Here is a 16,835-nt window from a genome sequence, read left to right on the forward strand (position 1 = left end):
TGTATTGTTGATTACTGATAATTGTGTGTGTTTGTAGGCTATAATGTGGTGTTTTCATACATGAATACATTTTCTGATCTTGTCTCATCTTCGCATCAAGCTAATTAACACACTTGTCACCTCATATATTTGTCTGACATCTTCTGAGAAATTATTTTGTGTAACAATTGCATTATTAATTTTTCCTCTCTAGAAAAAATAAAATATAGGGGAAAAAATGCTTTTGTATTCTTTCAGTCTAAAACAGATTTAAATCTTTAAAAATAGAATAAGACACTTAACATAGCAAATTGTGAAAAAAATAGATTGCCCGAGTTATTATTAACATGGCTAAAACATTTTCTGAGGTGTTAAAATTATTGTTGACATGTAGACAGATGTGTCAGCACTGACCATTAAGGAGCACTTGAGGGGCAGAGGCAGGTAGATCTCTGAGTTCACAGCTAGCCTGATCTCCATAGTGAATCTGAGATCAGCCAGAGATCCAAGTCTCTCCAGACATGTTTATCTTTTCCTATGAAAGCTCTGAGGGTTTGTTAATGAAACTGAAAATAAACAAATCAAAGAACATAACTCAGTAGACTCTGTCACAACCTTAGTGGTTGCTTACGTTTTATAATAAATAGGAAGAGGGCTCAAAAACAAAAGTGAGTCAAATCAAAATTTAAATCTCCAAATTAAAAAGAGAAGAAAATTGAAACAAAGAGAGGAAACTTTTGAAAACAAACGAGAAAGGAGAGAATCATAAAGAAGCTTCTGTGAAGGGCATTGCCACGGGCAGCTCGTTCCATGTGCCTCCTTCAGCTCAGCGCCTCGTATCACGTGGCTTTTCTCGTTCAGCACGCTGATGCCAGTGTTGGCGCAGGCGTCCTCAGTCTTGGACCGGCAAAGTGTGTCTGTAGAACATGACAGGGCTCTTCCTCGGTTTGCTGTCGGCATGCTTATATAAATTAATCTACAACGTCTTCCAGGCACGTGTGCTTTCCTTTCAATCTTGGTTAAATTCCAAATTGCTGTTCCTAATGTATACATGCACACTTGTATTGGAAGTGACTAGAATCTTTCTTTGGGGAGCCATATCACTTCAGGCTCCCGTCAACAGTCACCTGAGAGATCAGGATGCTCCCCACCCACATCAACACCTGCTGTTGACAGATACCTCAATAGTTGCGGTACATGACACATGAAACATTTTCTGCATCCCAATAGAGCACTCACACTTAAAATACTTATTTTATAAGACAGATTGGTGATTGCTATCTAGGAAGCCACATGCTTATAGGCATGCATATGCACACACAGTAGAGAAAAAAAAACATTAAACTATATGATCTGTGTGCAATCAACAAAACACACTGAGAGAAAGTCTAAAAGAGAAATGATCTTTTTTCTTCAACAAATAAATTATCAAGAAAGGGATGGGAGAGTAGAAGGAACAAGCTTATAAATTAAAGTGGACAGAGTAATCCCAGCACTTCTTAGACAAGGAGGGAGGATCCGTCTTTTTGAGGCAAGTTTACATTGTAAGTTTCATATTAATCATGGATACATAAGATAGCCTATTTCGAAAATAATAATAATAAAATAAAAACATGACCTACAAAAGACGTCCACAAAGGAAAGTAGGGAATCTTTCTAGAAGTCATGAAAAACATTTGTTGAAAAGATGATTCAGGCTCCCAACCCAACATCCAGGTCTAGCTGTACTTCTTTGGGGCATACGTGCTTTCCAGTCAATCTTGGATAAATTCCTAAGTGCTGTTCCTAATGTATATATGCATTATAAGATCGAGCATAGTTTCATCAAGAACCCAGCTGAACCACTTGAGCAGGAACTGTCTCTACAGTCTGCATATTTAGTCACCATTAATATCAACTCCACTCCCATTCTCTCATGGCCTGGGGCATGTCTGAGTTCCATGGATCCCTGGACCTGGTTTTCCAACCTATAACTTAGCTGTAAATTCTCACGGATCCATGCTGTGTTCATAGGGAATCTACTTCTCATCCGAGATACCCTTTTCTCTACTGCAGTATCAAAAAAAAAAACAAAAACAAAACAAAAAAAAAAAAAAACAAAAACGAGCCATAGCACATAGCACTTTCCCCCTGACTCTAGTTTTTCTTTGACAGATATGGTACCAGAATTTGCCCAGGATCCAATTTTTCACTGGATCTCAGACTTCTCCTGAGCTCGTCTGTGAAATCTTTGTCTTAACTCTCGACTGACTGAAAGTCAGGCCACTGGTAGCGCAGGAGTACTGCCGAGCATAGAAAAGGTTCCCTGGCTCTTCAGCAGGGAACTGACTAGGGCATCTGGAGTAGAGTACCAGAGGATCAAAGGCTGGGTTGCAGGACCAGCTATCCCTGCATTTAAGAGACTAGACTCTGTCAAAGACACAAATGGTTTAGAGTTCCAACCTGTTCTCTCTATGAGTGTACAGTTGGTTCCCATTGGTTGAAATTGGGGAACTTTGGGGGTTGAAGAGAAGGCTTGGTAGTTAAGTGCACTTGTTCTTTAAAACCATTCATCACTCCAGTTCAAGATGACCAGACAACCTCTTCTGACCTCCATGGCTACCAAGTGTAAGCATGGTGTACCGATATACAAGCAGGCAAGGCATCCATACCCATGGGGCAGTGAATTTTCTGTCAGCGTGACAAAAGCTAGAGCCATTTTGGAAAAGGAAGCTTCAGTGGAGGAATTGCTACCACTAGACTGGCCTGTTGGCAAGCCTGTAGTATTTTTGGTGGTTGACGATTGATGTGTCAGTGCCTAGACATTTGTGGGTGGTGCCATTCTCCTGCTGGTGGCCCTGGGCTCCTGCCATTGTTCCCATCCCTCTGTCCTCTCTCAGCACCTCTGACCTTCCCTTCAACTTTCTGACATCATGGATATGGCATTTTCCAGCTTCTACATAACCTTGCATATCCACCCACCCCATCACCAGTGCTCCCTCCTACTCTGGCTCCCCAGTTCCTGCAGTCATTTGAGCCTTACACCCTTTGCCCATAAGGGCTTCTTAGGGGACACAGGAGCTTGTGAAAGCACCGAGCTGTGGTTTCATTTCACGCCATTTGGAAAGTGTGTCTTTGCTCATCATTATCCTTGATATTTTTCTAATTCCAAATGAGTTGTTTTAATTTTTCTCATCAAGTTATTTATATTTTATGGATACTGGTCTTTTTAGTTATATATTTGAAAATATTTTCTTTCATTATCTGATCTGACTTTGGGGCTTGATATAATTTTAGGGTAGAAAATCATCATTGATACAGTTTAGTATATAATTATACAATATTTATGTGTCTCTGTTCTATAATTTAAGATTCTTTATTCTAATGTTACAAGATATTCCCCTATAACTTCTCATAAAATTAAAGTATTTTCTTTCATATTTAAAGCATATCTCCATCTGAAATTGATTGTAGTATCTAGTGTGAGCTTGAGATTCAATTTTCTGTTTTTACATAGAATTGACCCAGTATTATTTATTAAACAGCCTTGGAGCTTGTAAAGACCTGCAATTCAGAGTATGCAATGCACAAGTCTCATATATCTGGTTGTATTTGGAACTTCCTATTACATTCTATTGATTTCTTTTATTATGCCAAATATAGTTATGTTTACAGGGTAAATCACTTAAAAGTAAAGAAATACATACTCTTTCTCTTTGACTTACTCAGGCATGTAGTTTGATTATGAGGTGTGCTTCCTAAAGTTCATGTCTTGAAGACCTGGTCCCCAGAAGATAGATGAGGAGGCATTTGACCATGAATCTTCTTTAACCCTCTGACAGAGATTCATATTTTAGTGGTATTGTTGAAAACTAGTGGGAAGTGGGACCAGTTCGTGGAAGGGGATCACAGGAATGGTGTGCCTTCCTAGGGCATCTCCTCACTAGATTCCTCTCTCTCTCTCTCTCTCTCTCTCTCTCTCTCTCTCTCTCTCTCTCTCGCTCTCTCTCTCGCTCTCGCTCTTTCTCGCTCTCTCTCTCTCGCGCGCTCTCTCTCTGTATTCTATTCTCTATGAACTGAACAGATTTTCCCTCACTGTGATGTTCTGTGTTTCTCTATCACACAGAAAGGACAGAGCCAGCCATGGTCAGAAACCATGACCAATTTAATTCTTTCCCCAAATTTAAGTTGGTGTAACAGGGATTGTGTCACAGAAGTAAGAAAAGCAGAAACACCTGATACATACACAGAGAGAGTGGCCCTGTTTCACACTCCAATGCCAGTTAACACAACACAAACACACACACACATACAGCCATCTGACAACCACCTCCCATCAATACAGACAGACTTCTAAGTGACTATATGTTCTCAAAATCAGCAAACAGAACAGAAATCATGAACATCCTGTCTCTCTCATTGCTAAGTAAACTTTACTCACGGGCTGCAAGCATTGGCTACAAGTATGTAAATGATGAAGCTTTGTATCACATTAGGGCACTGTGTTCTGTGGGCTATAGTGCATACAGAGAGAGAAAGTCATAATATGTTCATATAAAATTGACTAACAAGCTATACTCCAAACCAAGGATTTGAACACTAATTTCTTTGTGAAAAAGAAACATCCACCTGAAAACCAATTGTCATCACTTAAAGGGACATTAAGCACAGAAACATTCCAATTAAAATACAATGTCCCAGTTTCTGTTACTGCTACTTTAACAGTTCTTTGAAGTCCAGTCATGGGAATACTATGTCACCAGCAGAGAATTAATAGGTAGAACTATTGCCAAGAAGGAGACAAAATGCTCATACTGTGTAGATGATACTGTTAGCCTGGATAACAGCACAAAGCCAGGAGAGAATGAACTAGGAAACCATTACAAGAACAGGTGCAGCCAGTCATTTTATAAGACTAAAAGAAACAAAGATAAAAACACAAAACAGCAACATAGTCTGCTCTGACCAACAGTAACTGGAGAGTTCTGATGTGTGTGGGTGACTCCCTGTAAGTAATACCAGCCCAGTGAAAACAGCCAAGGGTAAAATGAACCCCACCTTTGATGAAGAAAAGAACTAATGAAATGCAAACTGCAATGTCTTTACCTAAGGGCTAGCACTGCTGAGGATTTAGTGATGGTGGCTTTTGCATAGTTAACTGTGGTAACTGTGGCCATGGACTTCACTATGCTACATTTGTAGCAGCTGAATAAAAACACAGTAACTCATTTAAATCATTGAGACAGAAGTCCTGAGAAGACAATATATATATTCTTTCACATTTCATAAAAAAACAATCCCAACATGCAAACAGCCAGCCACATTAATCTGCAGCAAGCCTAGAGCTAATATGGAGAGATCAAATCCCCAAACTCAGTCAACCTTTGGGGATATGGTTAATTTACTATCTGATCAAAGAACAGATTAAATCTGGGATCACACCTCATTCAAAAAAGAGTAAGAATGAGACAGAAAATACTAGAATTGGAAACTGCAAGGAAACATCCTTTTTGGAAACATCCAAAACTTCAAGCTGAGGCAAAATCAGCAGCAAGTGATCTGATTATTATTATATTTTTTTAAAAAAATGGCAGCATGCACAATATGGAAAAAAACTTGGTGGTGTAGGTTAGCCAACACAGAAAAAGTGAATCAATTACAAAGCAGAAAGGGTGTCCCTGATAAGACTTAAAAACTGGTTCCTTGCACTCACCAGCTCCAGGTTGGTGCAGCCTGCTTCCTCATTGTGAAAAGCTGACCCAGAAATGCTCCTCCAGGTTTTAGGGAGTTTATTGTCCAAAAAACTCCCTAAAAGTAGCCACAGATGCCTAATTTTTAGTGAAATATCCACATGAGTCTCAGGTTGCAGTCAGTCCAGCGAACTGTAGCCAGAATGAGGATGCTTAAAAACCAGCAAGGAGTACCCAGGAAAACTCACCTCTGGACCAAAGCATTTCCCCAGCTTTGTTTTGATTTTTGTTTCTTACAAGATACACATTTGTTTAAGCTTATATGCTACCAGAAACCTGTGACTACCAGATGAGTGTCCAGGATGCAGCCAGATAGCAGAAATACAGCCCCAAACATATATATCTATGCTTGACTGTCAGAGATAATCTCAAGAGGCTCCAAAGTACTAAGTGAGGATTAAGCATTACCTGTCAGAGGCAGCTGGGGCACTTAAGCTGGGGGTGTGGGGGAGGGGAACGGATGCTTCAGCTAGCCTGGCTCAAGCGCCCCTCTACTTCCTCGTAGTTGTTTATGCTAGAGCAAATTATTGCAAACACCCGCATCCTTTCCGTCTTTTTCGTAAAGCATTATTTCCATTGCTCACTCCTAAGTGCTGTTGTGAGAGCCTAGAAAGTGGGAATCTTAGGGTGAGCCTGCTGTGTGCTTACCTGCAGACTCGTTAATTGAAGAAAAGTGGGGGTGAGGATCCTTCTTTATCTAGTGTGCCAGAAAGCTTTTCAAGTAACATATCATAGACAGATACCTGAAGGGAGACGCCTGAAGCCATTTGGGAGAAAGTTCCAGAATGGATAATAAACACAGATCACCATGGTAACAGAGAACGTGATGAATGTGAGGCCAGGAAGCAGAATGAGAAGGGAGGGAGGCTGGGGATTATCGGTGAGGCAGGAGGATGCCCAGCTGAAGGGTGGGATCAATGCCTATGGCACATTCACATTGGCTGCTGGGTGAATGAAGAACATTCCAGACTGGATCAGGGATGAGAACTACAGCCCACTCCAGGTCCAGAACTGAGGGCCATGTTGCTTATCCAAGGAGGCTAGCAATAAGTGTGCACTCAGACTTTCTGAGATATGCCGTTTCTAGGTTAAAGTTTAGAAATCTTAAAACTATTACAGAATTTTTAATCCATCTAGGAAGATTAATAATTCCGTAAGCTAAGATGGCGCGTGCGCACACACAAACACACACACACAAGTATATGCATATGTATATGTTAAAACACTCTTCCTGCTTCTTTCTGTGACATCATGTCCGATTGGCTTTTTTCCAAGTGATCTGTCACCTCCCCGGCTTCCTCTGTTAGTGTTCGGAGCCCTGTCTTGGCTATGGATTTATCATTTAATTAGACACGTGGTTAGTCATGTTGGTGGGCCCTTTTGTTTGGACATCCCTCTGAGCAAACCTCTGCAGACCTATAATTTAACTACGGACTTGGGAATCCCAATATGCACCTCACCGGCATCCAGAAATTCATATCCAAAGGTGAAAGCATCATCTTTCAGCCAAATTGTCTTCATTTTCAGATTTCAAATTTCAGAGTACAGTACTCGAGGGACTCTTTCCTTCAGTCCATACTGCGACTCCATATCCGACACTAGGTCACACAACGTTCAGAGCTCACCTCCCGGGACTGAGAAGATGAGTTCATTAGCTGGGTACTACAAGGCACGCCCACAGGGGAAACCAGAGGTCTCACGTCCAAACCAACGGGTCTGTTAGAGCTGTGACAAGGCTCACTATTATTTTTCTGCAGCATTTTTTTTTAATACAGATGAGAATGGGGTTCTCAAGCTTGAGTGTACTTGGGAATCCCTGGGATCTCTGCCAGGATCCAAACTGTAATTATTTCATTAACTAGACGTTGGATTTTTTTCACAATTCTTAAGATATAAAACTGTAAAACAGTTCAAGAATTATTTGGTATGTGATAACAAGGTCTCTCCCATCCACATGCCTGGCGTGCCTGCCCTTCCCCACCATCCGATAAACTTTACTTTTCCCCATGTAATGAAAAATCCTGTACAAGTTATTTTTTTTCTATGCTATTTACAACTGTGAGCTGCCTGGAAGACACTATAGTATTTGGGAAGAACAGTAATCATGCTCCAAATGTCCACAACCTGATCAAGTCATACATACAGAGATGAATTTGCAATATTTGAGATGTGTCAGTCACAGTCAGCATAAAAGGCTCTTGGCAGATATTAGCACAGCAACCTTCAATATCTGAATCAGTTTCAACCAATAGAAAATGAAACTAAGGAAGAACTGCAAAAATGATTAATTATTAATAGTATGACATTGTACATAATGCGATGTTTCTCTGTCTATAATGTGTTTGTGGTTTGCATGCTTTTAAGTTATATAATACTTTGCATAGACAAATACTTGATTAAATAAAAATTCTATTGAATCAACCTAGTATGAAACAGTGTTTACTTATTTATAAACCGTCACATATTTAGGGGAATATATCTTAAAATATGTTTTAGATACAGACAAGGTTTGTGGGAAATCTAACGGGTGCCTAAGGTTACATCTCTAGCGCTCCGCTAAGATTTTTACAACATAACTTATTCATGTATGCCCTTGGCCATTTTCTATACTACACTTCCCCAAAGATGAAGAGACTCGGAGAAAGCCTTTGAAGACAAGCGGGTCATATTAGACAAAACATCTTTGCTGCCAATGGATGGCTAAAAAGTTGGAGTAGACCCTTGGAAGCCTGAGAGAGGTCACTGTGGCAGACGTGCTGAGGATCTGACGGGACCTGGGACAAGCCAGTCCCATTCAGAGAGACACCTGATTAGCAATAGGTGATACTAAAAATCCACAGAAGAACAAACGAAAATAATGAGAAGAGACACAGCACTCATGGCGAGGAGCACATGGGGGGGAGTAGAAGAACAAAGGGTCACTTTGTGGGTGTCTAGCATGCAGTTCCATAGGCTCACATGTTTGAATACTTCATCCCTAGCTGGTGGAACTATTTGGAAAGTGTGTTTTGTTTTGTTTTGTTTTTAGCTATTTTATTGGATTCTTTTATCTACCCACCTTATAACACTTATTCTATCTGAATCCTTTCCAACCCTCTAACATTAGGTAGGAGAGAGAGAAGGTCAGAGAGAAAGGGGACATAGACCTTTTTAGGCTACTTCCTGCTGATTAGGGGCAATGCGTTCCTAGGAGCAAGTCGTAGCACCTTCATCCGAACATCCAGCAATCCAGCAATCCAGCAATCCAACAATCCACGAATCTCACAATAACAAATGCAACAGCAAACAGCATCAGGGGAAGTAGCAGCTGCCACAGCCCCTCTCTGGTTCTCCCATTTCTTCCTGTCTCTAGAGTCCCCAGAATCAATCTATCTGCAGCTAGCAAAGATCACTCTCCTGCTAGTGCACGAAGCAAACCATAGTCTTCTGCTGTGAAACGGCCTCATTTCCCACACCTGGGATTAGAACAAAACCATATTCACGTAATATAACTGGAATTTTAAACTCTCACTACAGGGACAGATTAGGAGGTGTGATCTTGTTGGAGGAGGGGCGTCAAGGGGATGAGCTTGAAGACTTCAGAAAACTTGCGCCATTTCCAGTTAGCTCTCGCTGCCTCTTGCTTGTGGTCCTGAAGCTAAATTCTCAGCTGCTAGTGCAGCCTCTCACCAGCTTTGACCACCACTCTGCCATCTTGGATGCTAACTCACTGGAGCCATAATCCCAAGCTACACTCTTCCTCCTATACACTGTTGCAGTCCTGGTGTTTTATCACAGCAACAGAATGTAAGTAGGCGATAGAACTCAATGGGACACTTTATACTCAAAGGCAACTTGAGGAGATGAGCCGTTTCCCTTTTTGATCTGGATACCTCATCTTCAGCGGATCCGAGGACACTCCGGGAAAGTGCTAAGATAACACGGGATTCTCACTCAAATGCAGCCTCTTTGTGTATTCTACCCTGATCCTTGTGGAAACGTAAATGGAACTCTTCAGCTGGCGTTTCTACTAGGTACCATAAGTAGGCTTCATCCACTGAGCTAGAGTATGTGGGTATCTGAAAGATGGGGTAGAGAAATATTCCTCAAATAAGTTCAGCTGCAATTGATTAGCAATGCCTGCCTTGTGCAGAGGAAGAGCAATTGATTAGCAATGTCTGCCTTGTGCAAAGGAAGAGCAAAAAATGCTTCCCTCGATTTGTTATCCTTCTACTATTTGAATGTTGGGTTTTTGTAACCTGCATTATTGTTGGAACTTTTTGGAAAAATAGGTTTCTGATATTCCATCCATGCTTTCACCTACAGATCAATAATCCAAACACCTACTGTTTCTCTGTTTTCCTAATCATGACATGGTTACCTATGATATCCAGAAAAGAAAGCCTATTTCTTAGATGGAAAAGATGCCTGCCTCCGTAGGATGAAAACCAGCTGCCAGTCCAAGAGGTGGATGCCTGTCCATTACTTTAGACTTTGCCCATTTGCGACAGACGCTCAGTTTCCCCCCAGCAGATATGTTTTAATCAGTACTGCAGGAAGTTCAAGCATTTTGAAGTGCTGCTGACATTTCCACATCCAGATATCCCATAATATATCCCAAATCTCTGGGATCTTTTTTCTCTGCTCTTTAAACTATTGAACAGATTTGTGGCTTAAATTCTAGATAAATAGTCTCGATCGCCCAACACCAGCTTTACCAAGCCAGGCAAATAATAGACCTCTGATAACTAAAGGGGACAGATGTCACAACATCTGCTTTCATCCTTAGTCCCAAAGGTGCTTTATCTCAGCCAAGTTCTGCATCACTGAAGCAATAATTCAAGGGAGAAGGTGCCCATAATTCCCCCAGTGGACTCCTCAGACTGTTCCTGCGCCTCTCACAGACTTGCTTCCTAGACTGTGCAGACGCCAATGTGAACGGGAGCTTTTCAAGTCTCAGTCTCCTTAATAGAGACATCAAGCATCTGAATTTGGAAGAATTTTATCCCAAGATGCTCCTAGGATGGCTGTGTATAATGAATAGAAAACTGTGCTCTTCTTGCATGATGAAAAGAGAGTAATTCCAGTGTGAGGCCACGATTAGCTTATAAATACGATAATTATCCACACAAGTGACAACACTAATTAGTTTCCTCTGGTGTGGAGCTGGTTTGGCAAAAGTATGTTTGGATATCCCATGGAAACAAAAATAGTTTAAAATCACATGTAGAGGAGGTCTTCATTTGTTTGTAGTGATAACTTAAGATGGTGCAGTATGGTTGGGAATAAGTTGCCCCTGGATCACACTGATTTTTTGTTTTGTGTTTTGTTTTGTGAGAATGTAATTCAATCAATGGATTGATGTTAGCTGAGATTTTGTTATTTCCAGACTATTTGGTTTAGCTTATTTAATGATCTCAAACGACTTTCAAGGTTAGAATTTCCACATTGGTTTTGATGTTTATCATTAATGAAGACATCAACAATCAATGTGTCTGGTCTGTTGTATTTGTTTACTTTAGATTTATTTTTACTGTTTAATATTTGCACGTATGGGTGTCTGATGGAGGAGGTCATCTGCATTTGAATGTAGGTACCCACAGATGCTAGAAGAAGGTGTCAGGTCCCCTGGAGCCAGAGTTACAGGTAGTTGTGAGCTGCCTGAGACGGGTGCTGGAAACTGAACAACAGACCTCTCCAAGAGTGGAAAGTGCTCTTAGCTGACCTTGAGCCATCTTTCCAGCTCTTGATCTCTGCTTCCTCCTGGGCAGCTCTCTGGATGCTTTACTCATGCTTGCCTGTGGTTTCTCTGTTCCCATTTGGTCCTGCCCAACATTAAGGACCTAGCGTTGTTCTTTCCAGAACGTAGAGACATTCTGCCTATTGCACACAAAGCGCTGTTCTAGGTGCTGGAGGTAAAGAAGTGGCAAGACTGTCCTCACGGGGCTTCCCTTCCAGCATGCTCTAGATATTGACTGGTATCTATCCTGTGGGTAATTGGCTGTATTGATCTATGTTTGGTACCTCAAATTCAAGAAACTGTTCTTTGGTCCTCAATAGTGATATATGAGACTGTGGTCCTGTGGTAGATGGTTTTGTCAACTTAACAAACCTTAGAACCACCTGGAAAGAGAGTATCAGTGAGGGGTTGCCTCCCTCATCTGAGGACATGAACAAGGCCTATAAGAGGTAGTTCTTATTCAGGTTGATTGACATGGGAAGAGCCATGCTGAATGTAGGTGGCGGCCTTTCACAGACTGGACCATTAATGGTATGAGATTGTAAAAACTGAGCTGAACAATTAGGCATGAACACATTCATTTCTCTCTCTGTCTGTGCTCATCTGTGGATATGACTCACTGCTTCAGGCTCCAGCCTTGAGTCCCCTGCAGTGACAAACTGTTTACTTGGAGGTATGAGCTATAATAAACCCTTCCTCTCCTATGTTGTTTTTATCACAGTAACTAGAAAAGGAATGGAGACAGGTCCCATTGCAACCAACTCCTACACACACACACACACACACACACACACATCTAAGAATAGTTAGACAAGACATATGTGTAGGAAATATTCCCTCTTAAGGAAGTTTACAATTGCCTAACCTGTAGGGGGAGGCTGGTCAAACAAGTGCATGGATAACAGTGTATTTATTCTATGGTCTCTAGGTAGAACTCTGAAGCAGATAAATCTTATTTCCAAGTTCTTTCTATTCAGAATTTTCCATAAAAGCTACCAGGCCAAAGTTACATTTAGGAATTCTTCCATGGAGAACCCCAGTCACTTAAACATTACACTGAGTGTATTTTTAAAAACTGAACTGAATGGCCTCCTAATAGTTCTCAGAACTTAAGCAAATTTACTATCATCATTCAGAACAAAATTTTGATCAACGTAGTAACCAAGTTGTTAAGTCTTTATTATTTGATTAAGCCTGAGGTAAAGAAAATATCTGGGATCAGTGCTTGCTAAGATTTAGAATATGATATTAATAAATAATATATGGTTAGTAATAATAATCATCATCCACATAATCTAGAAATGTCTTTTCTCATTATCAGAGACTATATAACTAAAAAAGAATTTTAAATTTGTTCCTTTTAGCAGAGATAACTCCAGACTGTGCAAATGTTTTATTTGAAAGCTATTAAAGCATGGTTAGATTATTTAAAAATACAATAAAGTATTTTGCTCATCTAGTATTATAGGAAAAGTGTTAATACAAAAATTCTCAAATCTGTGAACTAACATTGTCATGTTAATTAACTTTATTCAACATTTGTCTTCTGTGTGAATATATAACATGGTTGAAGTTTGAGGGGAGCAGAGCTTTGAAATCACACACACACACACACACACACATTTTCTGGCTTTCTATAAAATTAGAAATAATTTCAATCTCTTCAAATCACGTTTTAAATAGAACCACGCAGCATCAAAGCTTGTCCTGACTTGTGGGAATTTTAAATCAGCCTATTTGTCAAGTAAAATCCCCTGCATAAAGCAGCCTGGGCATAATCGGGACTTTTGCAATACTGGGCTCTTTTTAAATTTAACTCAGTGTTCAAACTTTCAGCAGACCACATAGCATTTCATCAGCATTGAGAAGTGGATAGCATAAGATAATAAATGGTACATACTGGGCACGTTCACTTTAACATCCATTGAGCATATGTGTGGTGATGGTGGAGCAACATTGGTTGAAGCAACTACAAGTAAATACAAATTCTGGTAATGAAAAGATGATAATAGATCTATAGAAGAAGCACAGACCCTTCTCTCTTGTATTTACCCACTAGAGCTGAGATGGAACTCCTTATCAAGAGATAAGAACTATTTGTTAGCCCTTTGCATCTGGAAGGCCAGAGGACTGGTATTGTCCAATAGAACACTACAATTAGGGCACAACTGGTGGTCTGGAAAATGGGCCCATTGAGACTTGTGATCTTACAATCTCTTGGGGGAGGAGACTCTAAAGTAATTTCGCAGAATTTTAGTACCTGATAAATGACGAGGTCATGGAGTTTTGAGCCAATCTCTGCCAAATTAAGAGGGATTTAAGAAATGACAAATAGCTCTATTCAATGTTCATATACAGACATGTTCTTGAATGAAAGGGCTCACCCTATGACTTAGAACAAAAATAACATAGTCCCACAGAGACCAAGGTCTAAACCAAGGTCTCACAATAAAAATACCCTCTAGTGATTATATCTAGATTAAACTCATCGCCATCATGCTCTAAGTTAGGTCTTTTGCTGTGATAAAACACACAAACCAATGTAGGGAAGGAAAGGCATTTGGCTTATAATTGCAGTTCACAGTTCATCACTGAGGAAAAATCAAGGCAGGAACTTGAAGACAGACACATTTGCTATTCCACACAGTATCACTTCCAATTAAGGAGCTCACTTCGCAGCCAAGGAAAAACAAAAGAAACTGTGGAGAATGCTGCTTGCAGAAAGGCAAGCAGGCTCCTGCTTAGGCAGCTTTCTCAAACAGTTCAGGACACCACCTTTCTAGGGAATGGTGCTACCCACTGTGGACTGGGCCTTTTCACATCAATGAACAATCAAGGCAATCTTTCAAAGTCATGGCCACCAGGGCAATGTGATCTCAGCAGGTCTTCAGTTGAGAATCTCTTCCCAGATGATTCTATTTTGTAGCAAGAAGGCTAACCAGTACATATTATTCTTAAAAATAATACTCAGAGCTACCAGAGTGTGCTAGCCACAATGTATATCACATTATAAAACAATAAATAGACATTTGAAGAAGTGGAAAACTGTGACTCAGAGTTAAAATAATATGAAATTAAGGGGAAATACCCATAGCTGATTCACACACTTGAATTTGTAGATTAAAAAGCTTTGGTATATCATACAGCAAAGAGTAACCATCTAGTAATTTGACTAAGAGAATTGCAATTCAAATAAGAAAGAAAATTACAATATACATAGATTATTACATTCTAGCACAAGATTTGGGTTACAGGAGATTGGCCAGTAAAAGTGTTCTAAAATATAAAGGAAACACTGGGAATACTGGCTTATGCCTGTAGCCTTAGAACTCAAGAAGCTAGACAAGAAGAATTGTGATGAGGGTGAGAACAAAGGAAAAAGAAAAATAGGTTGTTGTTGTAAAGAATTCGGAGAGGACAAATGTTGAAAGTGTCCATCAGACCTTGGGTTAAAACCGAGTAGTGAATTAAGAAGTTGTCTAGAGATCATGACTATGCTGGACTTTGGCAGTAAGGCTGAGGACACAGCCCACTGGAGAGTAGAAAGGTTTGTTGAGAGTATCACCATCAGGATCCTCTAGGAATATCTCTGATGTGTTGGGTAAGCTATTTATAGTACATTCTAATTTCAGTGAACCCTTCAAAGCCACTTGACAAAAGCTGTTCCTGGGGGATGTGTGAGCTACAAAATCCAGTCTTGAAGAGGCCACATGCTCTTCAGCCGCTTCCTGAAGTACAGGAGGGGAACAGGGAAGATTCCATGTGCGCAGCATGAGATCTCTCTCTCTCTCTCTCTCTCTCTCTCTCTCTCTCTCTCTCTCTCTCTCTCTCTCTCTCCACTTGCATTTGACAAGAAAGCAGCTGAGGACGAAACCCACAGCATTTGTGCAGAATAGGTTCTCCTATTACACAAATGACCATAAACAACATGAGGAGGAACAGGTTTATTTCAGCTTACATATCTCAGATCATACTTCATTGCTGAGGAAATTCAGGACAGGAACCCACACAGGACAGGAACCCACACAGGACAGGAACCCACACAGGACAGGAACCCACACAGGACAGGAACCCACACAGGACAGGAACCCACACAGGGCAGGAACGTAAAGACAGAAGCAGAGGTCATGAAGAGGTGCTGTTTACTGGCTTGCTCCTCATGGCCTGCTCAACCTGCTTTCTCAGACCATCCAGGAATACATGTCCTGGGGTGGCCCCACACACAGTGGGCTGAACCCTCACACATCAACTGAGAAAATATACCGCAAGGTTTCCCACAGTCTAATCTAGTAAGAACAATTTTTTTTTTAAATTGAGGTTCTTCCTTCCAAAATGACTGAAGGGCGGATTAAACCTAAGAAATAATAATCTGATGATTAACACATATGACAACTGACCTATAAGGAATAAATTAATCCATTGGATGGAGAATTCTGAAAGAGAGAGAGAGAGAGAGAGAGAGAGAGAGAGAGAGAGAGAGAGAGAGAGAGAGTCTTTGATAGTGAGGAAAACTGAAGTGCCTAAATATTGTTTAACATTTTAAATATTGTCATTAAAACCTTTCTGGTCTATAAGCGTTCTCATCGACTGACTTAATCTTACATATATGAACTCAAAATGAATGTTTTTGAGCAGATCATTACTATGTTTAAAGCAAAGGATTTGTTTGAATATGTTGTTTAATTTGCGTTGTTTCTTGTTTATCATTTTTACTAAGCCAGGAGCATTTCCATAGTAAATACTTGCTGGAATCTGTGCCAGCCTGTGACTTCTTTGTTTTAAATAAATAAAGCAAATGTTGGTTACTTTAAGCAAAGAAGACATCTGTAAAGAAAAGAATGTGAATCCTAAGATACAGGGGATTCTGGTACTGGGCAATGCTTAATAAATTTTACTTAATTGTAAGTTGTTGACTTAAATCAATGGCTTATTCAGCTATTTACATAGCTTAGGGCAGTTTGGGTAGTTATTTTTCTATGATTTTTTTTGATTTGGGTTCATTGATCTTGTGGTTGAGTTAGAATGTATTACTGAATGAGAAACCAAAGAGGGGATAGTTCAATCTACCCTTGACTTTATGTTGAGGGCTAGAGAGACAGCTTAGCATGCAAGAGCACCAGATGCTCTTGCAAGACCTGGATTTAGAACCCGGCACATATGCATGACAGCTCATAGCTGCACATAGCTCCCGTTCTAGGGTATCTGAGCCCTCCATAATCACTAGGTGATACACTTACACATATGCAGGCAAAATACTCATACAGGCATTTATTTTTGATTATTGTGTGAATTTGTGTGTTTGTATGCATAAGATACTTATGTGTCTAGAGGTTAGAGGTCAGTTCTAGTCTCACTAATCAGTCTCTCTCTCTCTCTCTCTCTCTCTCTCTCTCTCTCTCTCTCTCTCT

This window comes from Grammomys surdaster, unplaced genomic scaffold (assembly GCF_004785775.1).
Source record: "Grammomys surdaster isolate TR1022 unplaced genomic scaffold, NIH_TR_1.0 193, whole genome shotgun sequence".
Taxonomy (NCBI): domain Eukaryota; kingdom Metazoa; phylum Chordata; class Mammalia; order Rodentia; family Muridae; genus Grammomys; species Grammomys surdaster.